At 49.6% G+C, this 8,116-nt stretch overlaps 1 pseudogene; it reads left to right on the forward strand.

The window, feature by feature from the left end:
- The first annotated feature begins 571 nt into the window (after positions 1 to 571).
- LOC116278338 (U2 spliceosomal RNA) lies at positions 572 to 691 on the forward strand (annotated as a pseudogene).
- Positions 692 to 8,116: the final 7,425 nt, after the last annotated feature.

Below are 8,116 nucleotides of genomic sequence, written 5' to 3' on the forward strand. Positions count from 1 at the left end.
TGTTTTTGTTTTCATTTTTCTCCTAAAGAGTAGGATGGAGAAGCGCCCTGGAGAGTCCTAGCTTCAGGGAACTCCTGAGCTTTAGAGGAAGAAGCCTGGAGTGTTTCCCCAGCACACAGGTTTCTGCCTTTTTACTGCAGCGTTCGTTGATTCTTACTGACATAAAGGTCAATTTGGAATGCATGGTCTGGTGAAGAGAGCACTGGCCTGGCAAAGGACAGCGCTCACCCTGGGGCGGAGGGAGGGAAGAGTGACTGACAGGGGGTGCCTGGGAGCTGGCAGCATCCCCTTCCTTGACCTCATTAGTGGGTATGTGAGTGTTGCTGACCCTGAGCCATACATCTGTGTTCTGTGCATTTTTATGTATGTGTGTTATTATACTTCACAACAGCAACAACAACAACAAAAGCTTAAAGAAAAAGAACCCTGGCATAAAGTCAGAATCTCTCTGTCCATCCTTGGCTCTTTCATGAGATCACAGGATAGTCCATTTAATCTCTCTGGTCCTCAGTTTTTGGCGGGGAGACGTGGCAGGCCGGTGTCATGGGTGGTAAAAGAATTGACCAAAGGCATCGCTTCTCGGCCTTTTGGCTAAGATCAACTGTAGTGTCTATTCTTGTCAGTTTAATATCTACGTCCTCTGTCCGAGGGCAGTGTACTTCAAGATTTGCAGATGCTGACTGGAATATATAAAATAGATAAACAAGGTTATACTGTAGCGCACAGGGAACTGTATTCAACGTCTTGTGGTAGCTTACGTTGAAAAAGAACATGAAAACGAATATATGTATGTTCAGGTATGGCTGAAGCGTTGCGTGTGCACCAGAAATTGACACAGCACTGTGAGCTGACTGTACCTCAATTAAAAAGAAAAAAAGAATTTGCCAAAGGCAAGAAGTCTAAGAACAAAGGAAAAGTGTAATAGTCCGCTGCTACGGGCAGAAGAGGGCCACACAGACAAGAGGTGCCTGTGTGACCCCAAGTGTGAATGTGCAGGGCCTTTCAGTGAGGAAGGGGCTGTGAGCACAGAGGGACAGGGGAACAGATTTCTGATTGGCTGTAAGCCAGGAAGGGGGCTTTGGCATAAGGGAGGAGAGTGGCTTTACGACTCCAGTAAGATGGAGACATGGGCTGACATAAGCAAGGGAGTGGAACGATGACTCCGATAAGGAGGAGACGTGGGCTGTGACAAGTCGGCCTGAGCTGCGGTGAGGCCAGACATTTCCCAGGGCTGTTAGTTCTGATAAGGCAGACACATATCAGGACTTTGTTTTCCGAAGAAGAGTAAGTGGATGCCTAAGGGCTGGAAGTTTCTGATGCAGGAAAAATGGATGTGGGGTGTGAGGAGGGCTGTGTCCCAGGCCTCAGGTGACTCCCCGCGATGTGCCCTGCCAAGTGTGGGTCCTTGGCTTCACACAGGAAAGAATTCAAGAGCGAGCCACAGTTGAGTAAAGGTAGATTTATTTAGAGAGATGCATCAAAAGGCAAGAGAAAGGCCACGAGGCATGGGAGTTGGGTGCTCAGGTTAGAGTAAAAATAGGTACACACTCCTTAGACAGAGTGTAGGCTGTGTCTCTGAAGAGGGAGAGAGAGAGGGCGTTTGTGAGGGGCAGTGTTGCCAGTTTCTGTGGGCATGATAGCTTCATATGCTAACAAGTGGAAGGACCAGTCTAAGCACCCTGGGGAAGGGGCGGGGATTCCCAGGAAGTTGGCCATTTCCCACCCTTTGACCTACTGTGGCCAGCCCTGGGACTGTCATGGTGCCTGTGGGCTTGTTAGTCACCATGTTACTGTGTTACAGTGAGCATAGAATGAAACTCAGGGAAGTCGAATCTCCCACCATCTTGAGCCTCAAGGCCTACTGGGGGTTGAATTTTTCACCATCCTGGTGTTAACTGCTGTTTTATTCCTTAAATGGCTGTGCCCTGCCCCCTTCCTGTCTCGTTTCCACATCTATGAAGTTGAGTCAACAAAACTGAAAGCTCTCCAGGCGGCTGTGAGAGCTGAGTGAAAACTGATATCGTTGATAAAGCATGATTCACGTGTAATACATTATTTTACTTTTTGGAGAGCCAGGTGAAGGTGGAGACCAGGGAGGATGCAGAGGCTGCTGATGGGAACTGGGCCGGCTAGGGAGGGGTCAGCAGCCATGCTTCGGGTTTGGGAGGAGGACGGGCATCTTAGTTTCCTAAGGCTGCCAGCACAAGTTACGGCCATCTCTGTGTCTTCAAGCAACAGAAGTGTATTTTTCCACTGTTCCAGGGGCCAGAAGTCTGCAATCAAGGTATCAGAAGGGCCACACTCCCTCTGAAGACTTCAGGGAAGGAATTTTTCTTACCTTTTCCTAACTTCTTGTGGCTCCCAGCAATTCTTGGCATTCCTTGGCTTGTAGCTGCATCACTACCATCTCTGCCTTCATCTTCACTCTGCTTTTTTGTAACTCAGCAGGACCCTGGAGGGTCTTCCAGGTTCAGATTCCCTCCCCCGTCCTCTGCCGCAGCTCCTTTCTGAAGTACCCAGATAATAGCATCTCTTGTATATTTCCTGAGTTTTTCAGACGCCTAAAACCACTACAGAAGGGAAGAAATTAACTACTTGATGATGGAGAATGTATGGCCCCAGACCTTCTGGCACTTAGGGGTTTATAGTGCTGACTGTTCTGTTACCAATCAGAGAATCAACCAATCAGAGAATTGTGCACGAGCTGATCACGTACCCTGTGACACCCTCCGCCTTATGAGGCCTTTAAATATACTTTGCTGAAACCCTTCAGGGAGTTCAGGGTTTTCTTGGGCATGAGCCACCCCGTTTTCCATGATTGGCCCTCAGTAAACCTTTCTCTGCTCCAAACTCCGACATTTCCATTTGTTTGGCCTCGCGGTGCGTCGGGCTCACAAACTTGCCTTCAGTAACGTCTGGACTCAGGCCCCACTTCTACCACTTTATGGACTTGGGGCACTGGCTTCTTCAGCCTAAAGGAGAGAGTAAGTAGGAGCTTAGAATTTGTTAAATGCCTGTAACGTGGTATCAGGGCATTGTGAGGGTGACAGTGTCATTCCCATTCCGCAGGTAGAAAGACTGAGGCTGGGAAAGGGCATGGAAGGTACCTAGTCCCCCTGCTGGTAAGATGGGGCTATGAGTGGGGAGAGAGTGCGTGTTGACTCCTTCTGGGATTCAAATTCAACAAGTCAAAGCCTTATGATTTTATAACATACCAGTGGGTTTATTCCTAGCCTTCGAGTGAATCAAAGGATGGGAGGTTAAAAAAAATAACCCGAAATCAGAACCCAGGACTCATACTGCCTTGCGGAAGTGATTAAGAGCACAGACCCCCGAGAGAGGACGCACAGCTGTGTGGTTCCCTCTGTGCAGCGGCCAGCTCAGCTCGGAGCCCTGCTTTGGTCACGTGGTGTGGGCCACCGAGTGCAGGACAGACGCAAATCTCTGCTCTGTCTGCAACCATGAAGGTCCACAGCTCCCCACAAAGTGCCCTGCCCCTCGACTGGGCTGTAACATAGGTTCCCATCTTGGTTCTAATGTTGAGGTTGGATTGTCTGAGGACGGTTGGCCTGTCCATGTGTCCCCCTCAGACTGGGAGACCCCCAGAGGCCATCTGGTGAGCGATCAGCACGGTGCACCATTCAGGCACCTTTTAAATGCAAGCACCGTGCTAAGGACACAGACAAGGGATTGGTTTTCTCACTCCAAGAAATTGGGCCTATTTTCTGGCAGGCAGCCCCTCTTCCTTGCCCTCTGGCCAGCCCGCTCCCAGAGGCCCAGCTCCCCAGCAGGAGCTTCTTTTACTCTGACCCTCTCCTGGGGCCACAGAGGCAGCAGCCAACGGTTCTGGTCACAGCTCCAGGTGCAGGGGAAAGGAAAAAAGCAATGGTGTTTGTTCACCTAACAACTTTGAATAGCACCTTTCAGAAGGGCCTTTGGCTGGCTAGTGGTCTAGCAGCCAGCAGAAACCAATGGCAGATATACCAATAGCCTGGAGAAGTTGTGCATTCCAGCTCCTCCCTTTCAACATGCCAGTCCCCTAGAGAAGACTGATGATGTTGCAGGGTTTTCTCCTTACCTCTTGGGCGGCACTGGGCTGCCCAAAGGAGCTGCAGCTGGAATGAGAACTGGAAGGTCCCTTGGCTCAGTGGCTCCCACACTGGAGTCTATCTCAAAATCACTGAGGGCAGTGGTTCTCAGACTTTTGTGGGCATCAGAATCACTTGGAGGGTTGTCAAAACACAGTTACTGGGCCCCATCTCCAAAGTCTGGGGTAGAGAGGGAGAATTTGCATTTATAAGAAGTTCCCAGGTGTTCATGAGGCCACTGGTCTGTGACTACCCTTTAAGAATACTGGTGTAGATGGACAAGGCAAGAAGCAATGTAAATGTCTATCAACAGATGGCAGGATAAAGAAGTTGTAGTATATTTATAAAATGGAATACTACTTAGCCATAAAAAAGAACAGAAAAATGACATTTGCAGCAACATGGATGGACCTGGAGAATGTCATACTAAGTGAAGTAAGCCAGAAAGAGAATGAAAAATGCCATATGATGTCACTTATATAAGGAATCTAAGAAAAGGACAAAAGTGATCTTACTTATAAAACAGAGACAGACTCACAGACATAGAAAACAAACTTACGGTTACTGGGGGAAAAGGGAGTGGGGAGGGATAAATTGGGAGTTCTGGATTTGTATATACTAACTACTATACAACAAGGTCCTACTATACAGCACAGGGAACTAAATTCAATACTTTGTAATAGCTTATAATGAAAAAGAGTATGAAAAGGAATATATATATTTGTATGTATAAATGAATTACTATGCTGCACACCAGAAATTAACACAACATTGTAAATTGACTATGCTTCAATAAAAAGATAACAAAATAGATAAACAAGGGCCTACTGTATAGCACAAAGAACTATATTCAGTATCTTGTAATAACCTAAATCGAAAAGAAACTGAAAAAGAATACATACACACACACATATATACACATACACGTATGTATGTGTGTGTGTGTATGTATAACTGAACCACTTTACTGCACACCTGAAACTAACACAACATTGTAATTCAACTATACTTTGATTTTTTAAAATGTAGAGAAAAAAAAAAAAAGAAAGAAAGAAAGAATACTGGTGTAGGACCAGACTCTCAGGTCCCAATTCAGGGAATTCTTAGCAAGAATGGGGTGGGCCCCAGGCATCTGTATTTTTAACAGATTGGCAGGTGATTCTGAAGCACAAGGTTTAGGAAACCAGTGCCTCAGACGGACACTGTAAGTCAGGGCCTGGGCTCCCAAAGACACACTCAGAGGATGCCGGGGAAGTGGACTTCGAGCCCAGCTGGGGCAAGGACAGAGTCCTACGCATGGACATCTCTGCATGCACTTGGCACAAGCGCACTCTGGATTAAGAACCAGGTAAGACCCTTGTATCTTCTTTCTCTCCCCAGTTCTCCTCTTCCTAAAATAGGTAGCATAATGTCAGTATCCCTCTGAGATTAGGGGGGAACAGGAGCCCCCAGGCCAGGTCTGATACATTGGTAGTGGCTGCCGGGGGCTCGGAACCAGCGGGGTCCAGGTCTGCCCTCAGCAGAAAAGGCAGGACAGCCATGTGGCTGAGTAACAGAGGCTGCTGTGGCTGCCTGGTCGGGGCTTGCTGTCCCGGGCAAAGAGCAGGGGGGCCGGGCAGCCCCAGAGGGAGAGGTGTGTCAGACTGAGCCTTTATGAGAAGACTGGCAGAGAGGCCGAGGTCTTCAGGACATGAGGAATTGGGCCTCAAGAGTCAGGAAGAAAGCTGGCTGTCAGAACAGGGGCCTGAAGTCAGAGGTGAATGAGAAGCTTGATGCACAGACCCAGAGCGCTGGGCCCGGCACCTTCGATCCCTCTCGCCCAGGTGCGGGACTCCAACACGGGACTGGGGTGGGGACCAGGTGAGCTCACCTGCCAGGGCAGCCCGGACCGACCCGCTCTGGAAAGAGGACAAATTTGGGACTCCTGGGCCCTGTTGGCAGCGCTGACCCCTCGGCCCTCACCTCATCCAGCCAGGCTCTGCTTAGGGACTGGCCAGGCCTGGACAAGTCATTTGGGAATTGTCCAAGAGCAGAAGAAAAAGAAAATAATGTGGATCTGGGAGATACATTAACTTTCCACCCTGGGTTCAGACACCTGCTTTTCCACTGGGGAAATTCGTGGGATGCCTCTGCCTCCTTCCTGACCCCTGTGGCCCTGGCTGGGGCTCCTGACCACGTTGCTGCCTCTCATCCCTCAGAAGATGACCGTGCATCCATTCAGGCAAAGCTTAGCACCCAAGATCTCCCACCCACCATGCCCTCCAGCCCCTTGTACGTGTGCAGCCCCAGCTTCTGCTCTAAGTCTCTGCACATTCCTATCCAAGGACAGAAGGGGTCGTGATGGGCTTACAATTACGTCCTGGAACTGCAGTGTGGAGTCAATTAGGATGCAAGGCCCAAACAAATGTTGTGCAGCGGACTGGAGAGCCCATCTGGCCTTAGGGCTTTTGGACTCTGAGTAGAGCTGGTGGAGGAGAGGGAGCAGTAGAAGGCAGCCCCTTCCACCCCACCTAAAACAGTAAGACTGTGGACAGCAGCCTTGGACGCAGCCAGACATAAGATTCGCCCCTAGGAGCGTTGCCTACTCCAGGCTGGCTCCCTAGGAAGTCCCTTGTTCCTTCACCAGGGGCCTGGGGCCTCCGTCAGTTTTCCTCTCCTCCTCACTCTGCCACCCCTTCCCGTCCCCTAGTGCAGTTGGGAAGTGCCCTTTCCAGCTCCCCTTCCCTGGCTTCCCGCATCCTCCAAACCACAAGTACATGGGTCTTTCTATTTAAAGGTGACTCTGGGTGGAAACAGACAAGAAGGAACAGGATTGTAGAAAATACCCACAAGGGTTTATATATTTTTCCTACCAGGAAAGAATTTCTGCTGGGCAGTGGCTGAGTCACAGTGACGTGGCAGACCAGTGACGCCTCCAGTTCTGTTTTCTTGGGGGCACGTCTGCTTCTCTGGACAGGGTGTAGGTTCCTTGCAATCAGGGACAACGCAAGGGCCTCGTAGATCCACAGGGTCTAGTGGTGTCTGTGCCTAGTAGGTGCTTAATAAATGTTTCATTCCCTCATTCCTTTTTTTTTACCCGCCAACAACATCTGTTGAGTGTCTTTAAGTGCTAAACATGGGTGAAGGAGGAATAGTAAAATGGCCACACTCCGGCTAACTAACTCTTGGCCTTACGCTTGCTGGTTGCCCTCGGAGAGGTCAGCAAACCTGGCCGACCGGACACTGCTCCCAGCCCCGGGCCCATTGTTAAAGCTGAAGTCATGGATTTTGTTGCTGTTCACGTTATTGTAGCAATTAAAATTTATAATCATGTTTGGTTTCTGAGTCGTCCTCCAGGAAGAAGGTCACGGAACTGTAGTCCTACAAAATGCGCTAATTTGTCAAAAAGAGGAACATGGCACAGGTGGCTCTGAGATGAAAAGATTGAAAAGTTGCAAAGGCCAGTTTCCACAGGACCGTTGCCTGGGGACATCCTGTCACCACCAAATCTTGTGACCAAATAAATGATTCTGTTGATTGTTGTCTTTGCTTGAGCGTTGGTTATAGAACCAGCCCACCCCACCCCCAAGGGGGGCTCACAGTCTGGAAGGCACCAGCCGCTGTGCGTCCCCTTTGCCCGGCAAAGCCATAAAGCTGCCTCTTTTCTTCTAAGTTCCAAGACCCTTTCTCTGAATTATTTGGCTCATCAGGGACGGGGGCTGACCTTTCAGCAACATGGGGACCACAATTATTTAACAGGACTGTGGAGTCCCTGCTTTCAGGGAACACGTGACTGAAAATGCAAACAGGTATCATTGCAAAAGAGAATCGAAATGTCATTGCAAGCCCTGTTTGTGGGGGAGACTTACCTGCGGCTTCCCAGAGAGCCTTGAAGGATCCGGAGGACCTTGTCAGGTGCTGATGCAGAGAAAGGACACAGCGGACAAAGGGAGCAAACCATGCCGTTCCTGAGACACGTGGCGGGGCCGCAGGGGGTTCTGCCCTGAATGGTCCGACTGAATGGGGGGGACTCTCTTCCCCATTGCCCC

Source organism: Vicugna pacos, chromosome 23 (genome assembly GCF_048564905.1).
Source record: "Vicugna pacos chromosome 23, VicPac4, whole genome shotgun sequence".
NCBI lineage: Eukaryota > Metazoa > Chordata > Mammalia > Artiodactyla > Camelidae > Vicugna > Vicugna pacos.